Source organism: Ictalurus punctatus, chromosome 9 (assembly GCF_001660625.3).
Source record: "Ictalurus punctatus breed USDA103 chromosome 9, Coco_2.0, whole genome shotgun sequence".
In the NCBI taxonomy this organism is placed as follows: domain Eukaryota; kingdom Metazoa; phylum Chordata; class Actinopteri; order Siluriformes; family Ictaluridae; genus Ictalurus; species Ictalurus punctatus.
The window spans coordinates 156825-171415 of record NC_030424.2 but is presented as its reverse complement, the minus strand read 5'-3'; the positions used below and the strand labels follow the sequence as shown (position 1 = coordinate 171415).

At 40.9% G+C, this 14591-nt stretch overlaps 1 protein-coding gene across 5 annotated transcripts in view; it reads left to right on the top strand.

Annotated features, from left to right (window-relative positions):
* luzp1 (leucine zipper protein 1) overlaps positions 1-14591 on the top strand; it is a 51127-nt gene that overhangs the window by 19482 nt on the left and 17054 nt on the right. For 3 of the 5 annotated variants that reach the window (XM_017475826.3, XM_017475827.3, XM_017475829.3), the window contains one exon: positions 2798-2876. The exons of the other annotated variants lie outside the window; for them this stretch is intronic. The gene's annotated coding sequence lies outside the window, so the exon portion shown is untranslated. The remainder of the gene's footprint in view (positions 1-2797; positions 2877-14591) is intronic. 5 annotated transcript variants of the gene reach the window in all.

Sequence of the window (14591 nt, the reverse complement as noted above, 5' to 3'; positions counted from 1 at the left end):
CGGTAAGGGCAGGTCTTTCCAGAGGGGCTAAATGAGATTGTATTATTCAGCGTTTCTGCAGGTCCTGTCTCTCAAGGCATTTTTTTTTGTTTGTTTAGTTCATAGCTTACTCACACCTTTTGTTTTCTTCTTCTTTCCTTGTTTCTTATGGGCCCTTGTTTGTTTCCTTATGTCTCTGCATCATGTGTGGAATTAATTTGGGCGTTCCTCTACGTCTTTGACAGCTCGAACAGCGCTGAAGCCCTACCGTGGAGCCAGCGCCCCCTTCAGCTAATGAGTCACAGGAAATGAGCTACATGCAAAATACCACAGCGGAGAAAACAAAACCGTCTGAGTAAGGAGTAGAAGATGCTGAGAATACTTGACTGGAACACATCCTTCAATCCTCTGTCATTGTCTTAAAGCCCTATTCAGATGGTATTTTTTCCCCCACACTGGGTAGGGTAATTGTTACCAGAGTGTCCGGTATCCAGCGGGGTAATTTTAGTCCGATCCGTCTCTATTAGGGATGTAACCTTAGAAAAACTTCAAAACTCAGTTCAGTATGGTGGGGTTTTGATGCAGTTTTATTCAATCCAACAGAAATAATCATTGCCTGAATATGTGCCATAGGATTCCGTTTTCAGTGTGTTGATGTAGTCAACATTATAACAGTACACAAGTGTAGTTTTTGGAATTTTTCCCATTCTCTCCCCAATTTGGTCAATTTGCCAACTCCCACCCGCTATCACATGACAACCATCAACCAGGAAGGGGTGGGCCAAACCTCCGACACGTGAAGCCATCCTCATATCTCTTCAAACAGCTGCTCATGCTGGATCACATGGCTTTGTAACATGCTCGGAGGAAATTGCTGTCCTCCTTACACGTACGTGAGCTCACAGACGTCTGTAATTGGTTAGGGTTTCTTTGATTGACACAGAAGACAGTGTATGCTGTCCATCCAACCCACATAGCACAAACAGTTTTGCTCTCTTTGCTCCTGTCCACGGATGGACCGTGGGATCATCAGGATTCAAACTTGCAATCCCAGCGATAGGGTGAACGCTTTTGGTTTGCAGCCATCATCTGCAGCTTTTCGGTTCACCGTTTGATGGTCAGCTTGAAAATCTACCAGGAAGCCAAATCACACCCATATTCCAACAAGAGTTGTACGTATGTTTTTCAGCGCTACACACACCAGTGTTTTGCTTTTTTATTAATTTGTTATGTGACGTGTGAAATCCAAGCAGCTGGCAAACGAATGGCAGAATTATACGTTTTTCGCAGATTCAGACTTGAGCTCGGGCTGGGCGATACTGTTATATAAATATCTTGATAAATTACATCACAAAGCACACTATCTCAATATTCATAAAACGTCTTTTTAATCAATTTAATCAATTGTTTTTTGTACTTTAACAATATTAAATGTTGAAAAAATTACAGATTTAAATTTGTTTCTCCTTTTCATTTTTTTTTAATTCATTCTTTTTATCTATAAGAATGAGTCTTTATTGGCCACAGTGAAATTGTTTTCTTCGCATGCCCCAGCCTGTCAGGAAGCTGGGGTCAGAGCACAGGGTCAGCCATGATACAGCGCCCCCTGGAGCGGAGAGGGTCAAGGGCCCAACAGTGCCAGCTTGGCAGTGCCGGGGCTTGAACCCCCGACCTTCCGATCAGTAACCCAGAGTAACCCTTAACCGCTAATTTTCTACTGCAGGATTTTTTAATGACGCACTACTACACTCCAGTCCTACAAATGTCTTTGAGAGTTGTGAGATATTTTTGTCACCTTGCCCACCCCTATGGCAAGCAGACTGACACGTGTAGAAAAACAATGCCCTGAAGTTACGTTTACACTTTAAACCTCATTGCTCAAATTGCACTTCCCATTATGCATTGCTATACAGGGTTGCTTCGTTGATCTGTTGCGAACCACGCCAGAGTTCGTTTGCACTCGGGTCTCAGGCCGATTGTTTTGGTGCGGATCCGAGCGCGATTGCATGTTCAAGTACATCTAAATGAACCGAACCAAGGGAGAAAACGTGACTGGTTCTGAAACAAGCGCTCCAAAGGAGCCAGGTGTGAAAATGCCCTTAATGTCGAATCCGTTTATCTGATTAAATATCAACACTGAAGATCCAGCAGGACTGAGTTTGTTTCCATGGCAACGGTTAGGCCTTACAGCCAATGCTACATCAGTTAACCAAATTAACTTCAGAGCTGACCTTTTATTTATTTAAATGTCATTCCTAGAACCTGAAGTGCCATACACATCACAAATATTTCTTTGATTTTTCTAATAACCTATAAGTATGAAAGAAGCCCAAACGCTGACGACTAAGACTACGAGGAACTTTTAAATGAGTTTCAGTACTTCATCCTCTGAACAGCCACATGCTCAGTCGTGTGAGTGTTTCTGAGATGAAGAAGAGAATGAATGTTCACGCTGTCCGACTCTGAGGTCGAGAGCGTCTGAGAGTCTGTGTGTGGATGACTAAGGAGGCATGGCGTGACTCTTAAGGATGTTTATTCTGAAGAGGTCTGGTAAAAATCACAGAATGAAATCCCTGTCTATCTATTTATTTTTTCCAGCTGGGTTCATTTAATTCAGGCAATTATAACAACAATTCAGTCAAATTTATTTCTTTTTGAATGAAAAACAGATAGTTACGAAGCCACATTAGAGAGTTCTGGGACCTCGGCGGTCATTCTGGTCTTGGTACATGTACACGAATGATGGACAGAGTTCAAAAAGTGTAATGTACTAAAGATTCAAAATACTCAAATCCAACCTTCTGTTTTTCTTTTTCAGTTCATGATGGAGAGATTGGCACTGATGGAGATCAATCTGTCACTTTGTTTGCTCGTCTGAAAGAATGCATCCTTCCATAGTAGGTTTCGATTTAATACTTAATATTGATATTAATAACAACACTCATTAAGCAATATAGTGCAAGAAAGGGTGCGGATGTACTGAATATCAGCACGACTGTGATTCGGAAGTAGGCACAAGCTGACTGTGTAATCGCAGTTGTGCTAATACTCAGTAGAACTGCACAACTGACGAGTGCGATATTTCAGACGCAGTATGACCAACTGTTCAGTTTATTTTTGCTCCACTAACGGAAATAGATCCGGAAGAAGCCACACTCACTTTATACCTCGCTGGTTAGCTAGCTCTACTGTAGTAACCGTTTGGATTTAAGAAGTGGATTTTTGCGTGGTGAACACAGGTGAGCGGAGTGATGCATACGGTGAAACGTCCCAACGCGGTTATAGGAAATATAAGCACACTTGGAGCACTGTTTGACCAATCAATTAGTGGACTAGAGTGAACTGTTGTATAAGAATGTGTGGGCGTTATGCTTGCACAATATTGATTTTTCCCTGATGGTGATTTTTCATTTGAAAATATTGCAATAAATGATTTAATTGTCTTGAACTGTAAAACAGGAAGTGAGCATTTCCACTACCCTGGGTTTGTGGAGATTAGAGGAGGGCGTAACAGCAGTATCAGCTGTGCAGTCTGAAACTGTGGCCATTGCGAAAACTTTGCTGAGATGGAGGGGAAGGGGGCGGGGCTTCTCTGTCTGTTAATATTAAAGAGTTAAAAGCACATATGCATATCATTCCAGATTGGCTCATTTCCCGATTTAAAGGGGTGAAAAAGCCTGCTCTTTTGGCGTATTGAGTGATAAGCCCACTCTGATGTGTTTGCAGAGTTCCAGCGCAAAATACACAACAGTAGACAGGTGTGTGAATGTAATATAATTGATGATAAATGTGACTGGATATCATGGCAGTGAGTTATTGTGTATCGCACAAGCCTATTTTCACCTTAGAAATTTCTGACAGTTTTAACCTTGTCTTTTTTTTCTTTCGTTTCTGTTTTTTGTAGCTTTTAAGTTTTGTTTTGGTTATTTAAGTTAAAGATTTGGGTTTATAGCATTAATAATGATGTCAGTGGAAGGTCCTCACAAGGATAGTAAGAAAATCATATGCGAGTTACTGTGTGTGGAGAGAGAGAGAGAGAGAGAGAGAGAGAGGAAGGAAATACCGTGTGAGTTTAAGGCTTGGTGTCTGAACCTTTTGTGAGTTCACTTCCTGTGTACACTAAACTCAGAGCCACGGTTCCTTTGCTAACCCTCCCAGTTTTACACACACACACACAAAATCACATCACTGCCTTTATGTCTGTCTTGTGGGCTGTCACGGTTTTGAGGGAGCTGTAGGTGTTAGAACAGTTTTTTAGATTTTTTGAACCACACCCAAAAAACAAACAAAAAAACAGAATAAAGCCATATTCGGATGGGATTAGTTTTCGGGACATAAGCTGAAAAGTAATTGTTACTACGGACATCTGTCAATTCGCACAAGATCGTGTTTTCTGTAGAAATTGGCAATATGGGCGCGTCTTCATCGTAGACATGCTGATAACCAATCACAGCAACCCCGTGCATCGTATGTGAAATGGTGCTGCACCGACGAAGTAAAACAAAGCTGCAACTGGACAAGAGCTGAAACTTTGTTTAGTTTTAGTTCCGGCTGAACGACGTGATCAAACGCTGTTTGTACATGATCATTTTGTTGGGAGGAAAGTTTGCGATAAAAGTGGCGTTTGGTGACAATAAAAGATGCCGTAATCTTTACCGGCATGGGCACGCACAGTCCGGGGGAAAAACCCCGAAAAATAACTGACATGACCAGTTAGCACGGGATTAAAATCACAGAGAAGCTCTGCTAATTATTACATTACCCCACCTCCCCATAAAAACCCTGTCCTGTCCGAAAGGCTTTTAAGTGAAATGAATGAGCGTGTGATGATTATCCTCTCCTAACAAAGTACTTGATGGTGTTTGCATCGGTGGGAATAAAGTCAACAACTCCCTGCCAATGTTTCGTGTCTAGCTAGCGGTTTGTTTAACTGCAGTCTGACTGCGTTGCATTTATTGGACAGCTTTGCACTGTACATGATTCTGCTAAGTTTTGTCAGTTGCGTCGTTTCATTATGAAGCACGTCAAACGTGCACCAAATGGAAGCTTTTGTTTTGTGAAAGTAAATGAGTAGAGTTGTTTTTTCTTTTTCTATTTGTTGAACCTTCCCAACATGGGATCTGATTGCCCATTGATTTGTTAGTCAATTCTGCACCTGTTTTCCCCCTATAAGTTGTACTTTTGTATGTGTGAGAGTGTACATGGACACATTGTGGGGTTGATGATCCATCACTGTTGGCCTGTACATGTATAACTACATGCATGGATGGATGAACCAAGGACTTTGACTTTGGTCCTTCAGTATCAGGTATGCCCAGCGCTCTGTGAGGTTGAAGGTCATGTTTAGGAGGTCTATAGTGTTCTGCTCTTGATGTGGATGGGCGTTTTTGTTGTCCCCTTGTGGAGCTAAGGGTTATGTTGAGTCATACATGTTATATATGCCTGTCCCTGTTTTTTAAGTTGGTTTGATCAGATTTTGTCCTTCGTCAATTCAGGAAGTACAGTCTGTCTCCAAGAAAGAGATGGAGAGAGATTTTCTTATTCCTTTTTTTCCCCCTCTCTCTCTCTCTGAACCCCCCCAGTGGAAGTTGTATTCTGTTGATGATAAGGTTGCATTCCTGCCCATGTGGGTCATGTGTCTGCTTGGCGATGAGATCATCTGTAGAAGCTTACCTCATTTAAAACAGAATACACACACTGCACGCACATTCATGCCTCAAAAGACACTGCACCTCTCAAAGTTTCCAGGTTTGCCATTATTACTGTGCACCTATTCAAAAAGAGCAGTCTGTAGCTATAACACACACACACACACACACACACACACACACACACACACACACACACACACACAGAGGAATGTGACACACAGAAAACCATTCATTTTGCATTTAAGTCTGCGAGCCGGATCCATGATTCCAATGTTAGCAACAAATGACAGTCATGTGGAAAAATAAATACACCCCATGGAAATTGTTGGCTTTTTTGACATATGGACAAGCAAACATTCGATCATCTTTGATACAGTACCTAGTAATAAAGTTGATGCGCTCTATCAAATGATGCATAAAATTGACATTTTGTAGTAATTTTCATAATTTTAAATGAACAAAAATCATTTCAGGCAAATGGAAAAAGTAAGTACACCCCTACATTTAGCACACCTTCAAATCCATAAAATTAGAATCAGGTGTTCAAGATTCGGTGTGAGGGAATAATTCAGGTGGATCCTGTCTTATTTATATCCCTCTCATATCTAGTGTCTGGTGTTCCCTTTGTTTTTGAGGTGTGTGGTGTCATCATGACAAGATCTAAAGAGTTGTGTAAGGCCTTCAGAAAAAGGTTGTGGATGCCTGTGAGTCTGGCAAGGGATTTCCACTGTAATCTACAAATGGCGCAGATTTCAAACGACTGCCAATTAGTCAAGCACTGGCTGTCCCAGCAAATTCATCCCAAGAGCAGACCGTGATGCAAAAAGAAGTCTCCAAGAACCCCAAAATTTCATCACAGGATCTGCTAGTAAGTGTTGTAACTGTTGGGGGTCAAAGTGCATGCTTCTACAATCAGAAAGAGATGCGTGGGAGGCGTGTCAGGAAACAGCCTTCGCAAGACTACAGTTTGCCGATGAGCATATAGGCAAAGACCAGGCCTTTTGGAATATTGTGCTCCGGACAGAGGAATCAAAGGTAGAGTTGTTTGGCCACAGTAACAGCGGAGATGTTTGGTGTAAACCAAAGACAGCTTTTCAGGCGAAGCACCTCATACCAACTGTGAAGCACGGTGGTGGAAAGTTGGCAGTACTAGCTTCTGAGGGTGTACTTACTTTTTCCACAGAAGAACATAACATCTATTGATATTTCTGTTGAGTAAATGATTGAAAAAGTGTTTTCCTTGTGGGTTTGTTCAAGTACATCAACTTTATTAATAGGCACTGTTTCAGAAATGATCAAATGTTTGCTTGTCCAAATATGTAAAAAAAAAAAAAAAAGCCAAAGATTTCCATGGGGTGTACTTATTTTTTCACATGACTGTATAAGCTTTTCTTAACTTTATATGAATTTATAGTGATTCAATAAAGTGACGAAATCCACAAAACACAATTGTTTAGAGCAATTTACTGAAGTTTTATGGTGTGTGTTTTCCAGTATCGCAGAAAATACAAGCACACAGCCGTGCAGTTTTCCGTCGTGTGTGTGTGTGTGTGTGTGTGTGTGTGTGTGGAGTTTGCATGTTCTTGTGCTTCAGAGGTTCCTCCCCCAGTCCAAAGACGTGTGTTGTAGGCTGATTGGCATTTCCATATTGTCCGTAGTGTGCGAATGGGTGTGTGAATGTGCATGTGATTGTTTCCTGACATTTGTTGGCACCCTGTCCAGGGTGTCCCCTGCCTGGTACCCCAAGATCCCTGGGATAGGCTCCAGGCTTCCCCACGACTCTGTGTAGGATATGCAGGATGGAAAATGGATGGATGTATTAATTATGCTTAAATAAAAAAAAATCAATCCTTCAACAGTACTTACAATTCTAAATAAGGGGTTTTTAAATTCTCATTTCTTAACCATTGTTTAATTACAATCCATTATCAGCATTTTATTGGTCAAAGACCTCGGTGCACTCCAAAATATCAGTACTGGGACTGTCCCCTAAAAACCGTTTCCGTCGACCACTAATTTGAACAGAGCACTTCTGATGTGCACGGGTGGTTTCGTCTGTCTTGGAAAAATGGGGAAAAGTTGCAACTTAAGCATCAAGAGCTTTCTGCCAGGACCCTGCGGGTTCTGAGAAGGTCTCTCTCTCTCTCTCTCTCTCTGTCTCTCTCTCCCTCTCTCTGTCTCTGTGTCTCTCTCTCTCTCCCTCTCTCTCTCTCTGTCCCCCTCTCTCTGTCCCCCTCTCTCTCTGTCCCCCTCTCTCTGTGTCTCACTCTCTCTCTGTCTCTCTCTCTCTCTGTCTCTCTCTCTCTCTCCCCCCTCTTTCTCTCTCCCCCCCCTCTCTCTCCCTCTCTCTATTTCTCTCCCCCCCCTCTCTCTCCCTGTCTCTCCCTTTCTCTCTCTCGCTCGCTCTCTCTCTCTCTTTGTGTCTGTATTCTGCCTCTCTTCCACCTCTGAGGGCGTGTAGAATGTGATTGGCCTCGTTCTGATTGGCTACTTCCATGCGTTTGCTTGAAACCTCGCTGAAGGTTTTATAGAGTAGCATTTATGGATAACAGAGCCTCAAAAATATATGCTCAATCTGATGTCAAGTGCAGAAGAAAGTGTGTGCACGCTTGTTCCTCTGTTCTGAAGGGACAGAATGTTCAGAATGCCAGAGCCAGGATGAGTGTGGTAACGCTGTAATGATATGCTTTCTGATTGGGAATTTTTTGCCCAGAGAGTGGAAAAAAGTAGGAATGAAGCAGTGAAGAACGAGAAATTTCTCTTCAAGATTTCGTGTCGGTGGTGTGTTTCATTTCCTCCTTCTCTAATTCGTTACTGCTACTTCACTGATGTTCTGCACACTGTGCAACAAGTGCATTTATTTTCTGTTCTGTTCCTCTCTTGCATTCTGATTCTTCACTGTTCTGGCTTTTCTCACTCGAACCGTGCTCTGTGAAAGACCGCGCAAAACAATTACGTGCCATTACAATTTCACGCAAATGGCATCGCAAATTTTGAGGGAAAAACCAGCATTTTTTTGGCAAAGATACGTTTCCAACCTTTGTGGCATGGATTCCACAAGAGAATTGAAGCTGTTTTGAGAGCAAAGGGAGGGCCTATCCAGTATTTGTGTAGTGTTCCTTATAAATTGACCATGAGTGTATGCAGCAATCCTATGATGCTGGATCTATGGGAAACCCTGTATAAAGTGTAGTATGGAGAGTAGTAAGCAATGAAAAGTAAAGCAATGTATTAAAACATATTTTTGGCCAAATATATTGGCTAGACCAGTTGAGTGTAAAGGTGTAGGCTGGTAAGTGTGCTATGAGCATGTTAGAAACTAGATAAAGGTATCTAGCAGATTTGAAGATGGACAAACAGAAACCGGCACCTTCCTCTTTGAAAGCGAGTGTTTTTTTTTGTTTTTGTTTAAGTGCGCTTTATGAACTGTCCTTTACAGTTGTACATATGATGGGAATAGAACGACCATGAGAAATCGGCCATTTCAATCTGGAGTTGGAGGAAAAATGGTCTTCTGGTCTACCAGTTAAACAGAGAGCCCTCAAGCAAGTGGCGTACATAATTCAGAAAGGGCAAAGTAAATTACCAGGTCAAGTTTCATTGCAAAAGATTTACGCCACTAGGTCATTTGTGGAAAAACTTGGATTTCGCTCACAGTGGAGCATTTTACATGCATAAAATTATGATGCACCAAGAATCATTTTATGATCCTATCATTGCATGCCGAAACTGAATTCGCGTTCATCTGTAGTGGTCTAAGGCATCACTCCCCTAATAAGTTCTCTAGGGTGCACTGTGGTGGAGTTTTATAACGAAACGGGCTGCTAGATTGGTCCAAGTGTTCTGGAGAACTCAGCACGTACCCAAGCTTGTTCTCACATTATATTCCGCTGTGGAAAATACAGAGGCAGTGCATTCACATTTCCCTTTCTTTTGTAAGATCTGATATGATGTCTGTTTAGTCTATTTCTATATTCTGGGTGTCTTGTACGTTAGTTCATTTAAAATTGTATGCTTTAGAAGAAAAATGACCTCTTTTGAGCTTATTTTAAGACATTTAGAAATATTATTTTAGTGACCATTATGTATAAATTCTCCACTAAAGAGACATCCATTGATTTTAATTTTCTATAATGGCAACCCACGTAGTAGTGCAGCTGAAAGTCTGTATTAACGCGATGTTTCTTATGTCTCTGTTTCTGTAGTAACAACTTACACAGGACTTTATTGCAAACACTTCATTAACTGATACAAACTTTTTTTTTTTTTATTGTTATGGTGAAGCTTTTTGTGAGGGAATGTTTTTCGCAGTTTTTGGAAGGAGTCTCCAGTCTCAGCTCTTTGTAACTTTTACATTTTTAACACACCAAGGGGATTTGCTGTTTCACAGTAATATAATGAGGGATTTTTGGTCTTATGAACATTTTAAGGGCATTTTCAGACCTATAGATCTGTGCTTTGTTCTGAAACGGGGACTTAAAGTGCTAAAACGCTGCATTTTCTCCTTTCAGCTCTGTTCACTTTCACAAGGAAACATTTCAAAGCACATTGATTGGTCAGATATTTCAGTCCGTTGTAATTGGCAAGCAGACAATGAAAACAAGAGGCGGGGCTTTTTGTTATGTAGGTTAGTACAGGAAGTGAGTCTGGAATCACTAATGACTCGTTTCAGCTGTTCAGAATCGGTTCTTTCTTTTGGAAGTCGATAACTCTGTTTGTCCTGCGCTTTGATTTTGAGGCTTTGCAGACTTTTTACATTCACAAACAGCTACGTATATAACACACTACATGAAAGGGAATATTTGAAAAACCATAATAGGTGCACTTTAAATCTCCTTGAGACGCTCACTGACCACCTTGTAAACTTCTGTGTTCTTACGCATTTTTGAAAGTTGTTAGTAATCTGTTCTTCAGACCAAATTTCAATGAGGCATTTTACTTTGTCTTTGGTCCAAGTTAAACCGCGTTTCATGTTCCGAGCTGTTAGCAAAACAAGCACGCTTTTACATAACGCACTTCCCATCATGCATTGCTATACAGGTTGGTTCGTTGGTCCATTGGGTTGGATTGCTTCGTCACCACAAGCAAACCGTTCCGGAGTTGGTTTACAGTCAGGCCGAGACCATCTCCTTCAGGGTAAAAGTGACTTGGCTTCATGTTGTTCATCACAGCAACCCTTAGTGTTTCATCAAATGAATAATTACCATGAAGCCGTGATATTTTCACTGTTAGTGTACCGTAAAAATCTCATACCACTGCAACCCCTTGTGGTGACTAAATTAAAATAATAATAATAATTTGTACATGTAAATGCACTCCTTTGCATCCTTCTGTCTCGTTAAGTAAAGTTACAAAGTTTTACAGGTCTGAATTTGTGCATGCTTTCTTGACTTCTTGTTTGCAGGCTCGTATGCCTCGGTTACTTTGTTTGCACACATCAGTAACTGAGCCGAAGAAGGAACAGGGAGTTTGATGTTTTGTGTAACGTGATATGTTGTTATTGCGTATGATTGTTTAGCACAGCGCTAAGTGATGTGATGGGGAAACACCAGAAACACTTCCTAGAACACAGGTTTTTCGCCAGTCACACTTTCTATTACTGGAAGCACACCTGTTGTGAGATGATGGCTAATGTGTGTGTGTGTGTGTGTGTGTGTGTGTGTGTGTGTGTGTGGATATGCGAGTGTATACAGAACTGAGTCTGGAAAGCCCTTTTTTGTGTGTGCGTGTGTGTTTTTTTTCTACTAACAAGCAATGTAGCTTAACTCAGAAATGTGACTGCACCAGTGACCACTACGACCTCAATCACTCACTGTTACTGTAACTTTTGCAAAAAATAAATAAATAGAAATAATACTCTGAGTATTTCCACCTCACTTACCCTAACCCTCACAACAACACTAGTAATTGTTAGTGGAAGGTACGAGAGGAAGAATGATGGAGATAGTGTATTGAGTATTTGGTGAAGTGTGTGTGTGTGTGTGTTAAAGAGAGAACATTGGGCTATGTAACTGCTCATTGTGAAGGAGCAGCCATGTGTGCAAATTGTCCATTTCGTCCTTCATTCCTGCCTAATGAAGAGCTTAAATACAAGCAGGCATGCTGATCTCCTAGGCACCCACCACACTGCTACTTGCAAGTGTTTGTGTGTGTGCGTGGAAATGTTTGAGAGTCTGGGGGGTGTGTGGGGGGCATGGCCCACTTTGCCAGATCTGCTTTAGCATGCTTGGCTAACTATGTGAGGCCAATACCTGCTTTCTCTGGAATTTTAGTAATGCTTTCAGACCAACAGCTCTGCAGCTTCCTCTCTCATATCTTGTGTGTGTGTGTGTGTGTGTTTTGGAGCTTTTCCCATAGGCATAGCCTAACTATAGATAATGTGCAGACAGAGAAAAACAGATTAGGGCCCCACAGCAGACGACCCTGACAGACATCTGAAGATGGCAGGTTGTTTCTGTGAATGTTCAAGATGTTAAGGCATTTTTTTTGGGGGGGGGCATGATGTTTTCGGGTTGTCCATCCGTGTGTCTGTCAGAGATTCTCATTAGCGCGATATCTCTAGAACGAGTGGCTGAATGTTTTGTGGGTATTATGGAATGATCATTGTAACCAGCAGATGAACTGATTTAGATTTTGGACTTGTCTAAACAGGATCAAGGTCAAATGTCTGTCTGAAATTGTTTTTCTTCAATAGCTTCCTTCATGTTTGAAGTATATTTGAAGGTATTTCTGGCAAACAAATTATTCCAAGAAAGATTAGATTTCTTGTCTAGGTGCCGGAGGAATTCCCATCGCCGTCATTGGCGTCTAGTTCTAGGGCTGGGCGATATGACACAAATATCATATCATGATACTTGAGGACATTTCTATGATACACGATGCTGTATATTCGTTTTTGTATGCAAATAGCTTTTGTTTGCCTGTTTATTCCCACTATGATTATGCGTTTGTTTGTTTTTTGCTAGAACTCCTTGTTAAACTTGTGGCGAGCTTGAGTGGCAGAAATGTGTCGCCTGAAACATATACAGTGCCATCCAGAACTATTGGCCCCCTTAATGTATTAATGTATTTCATAAAATAAACCTTAGACAATTATTTACACTCTAACAACAGGAGAAACTATTTATCTTTGTCCTAACAAAATCATTCTCTGTAGAAGTAAAGAAGGAAAAAAAAGTAAAAATTCATAACATTTGCTCTCAGCTCCCAAGAAACTCTCTAGTTACTTCTCAAAATATCCTGTTTCCCTGAGGTATATATGAGGTTGCACACACCTGAAATCCCTATATTATTCATTATCATGGGGGGGGGCAAACAAAGAAGCTTCAACACAAAAGAATCACAAGTTTGTTGACCTGCACAAATCGGGTAATGGATATAAAATACTTGAGCACTCAAAAATCCCATTAAGCACAATAAGCATGTCGGGATTAGTACTGTATCATATTAGTGTAGTGACTTTGTCATGAATGAATAACAGATCAGATTTACACGTAGTGCTTCGGCCCTGTCGTCGTCTTTCAAGGCTACAAGGACAGATTGAGGGGATGGTTGGAAAGTGAGACAGAAGTGGTAAAGAAATGATGAGTAGTAATTCCTCAACTCCACATCGACACTGTTCATTCACCTCTGCATTTACTGAACATGACACGTCGTCAGTTTGTAACCTCTAAAAGACCCTGGAAGCCTCGCCATCTTCTGTTTCACTAACCAGAATAAAATATCAACAGATCAAACTGCTTGTGTATTTCAGGCTGTCCGATTTAGAGCCAAAAGCATACCCATGCAGTGCTTAAATAGCATTATTTCCAGTGTTCTATGTATAGTGTGTTTCTGTGACCACGCATGGGTTCAGTGATATTCTAATTCTGCTCATGATTTGCACTGATGCTAAACGAAAGCCTCAGTCTTGCCCTCTGCTTGCTGTAGACGCAGCCGTGAAGGAGAAGGCCGGTGTCATTGAGATGTGCTGATGCCGGTGAAATTGCAAGCCGGAAATCAATGCTGCTTTATTGCAGGGCCGTCCGTGGGCCTCTGTGTGCACTTACCCTTCTCTTTCAGTCCCCTGTGATTCAAAAAAAAATATTTGAGGTGGGTCTGTGTTATGATGGTGGGTTGATGTAGATCCGTATTAGGAATTCTTTAGAATTTAATTTAAGTCTATGAAATGTTGCCGACCTTTTGATTTGCAATTATGTCCAATCTTTTATTTTATTTTTTATTGCTTTTTTTTTTTTTTTTTTTTAAACGAATTGGACAGATCTATAAGATGCACTGGTTAAGGAACTTCTAAAGTAGTATACAGATATTTGTTAGCTTCGTAATAGGCTGTAGATGTGAAGTACCACTTAATATTCCTACTAATTATTATTATTATTATTATTATTATTGTTATTGTTATTATTATTTTATTTATTGATTTATTTATTTTTTAAAAACATAACATTGCTTCAAAGGCTGTCTATTACCATTATTATTATTACTACTACTACTACTACTACTAATAATAATAATAATAATAATAATAATTTTTGACTTCTAGAAATTCTGTATTTATCAGTACATTCAGTCATGGAGACTTCACGCTTCACGCTTTATCCTGCTCAGGGGTGCAGCGGATCCAGAATCTATCCTTGTGAACACTGGGTGAAAGCCAGAAATACACCCTGTATGGGACTGCAGTCCATCACAGGGCACTGCGCACACACACACACACACACACACACACACACACACACAGACAGACAGACAGACAGACAGACCTGTGAGCAATTTTGCATAGCCAATCCACACCGTCATGTTTTTGGGAAGTGGGAGGAAACTTGAAGGAAACCCACACAGACATGGGGAGAACGTGTGAATCATTACCCTAATCATCACCCTATGAGATTTTATCTGGAGTTTAAATGTGAATCTTTAGCACCACATGTATTATAATGTTGTGAAGAGTGAGGGTGTGGG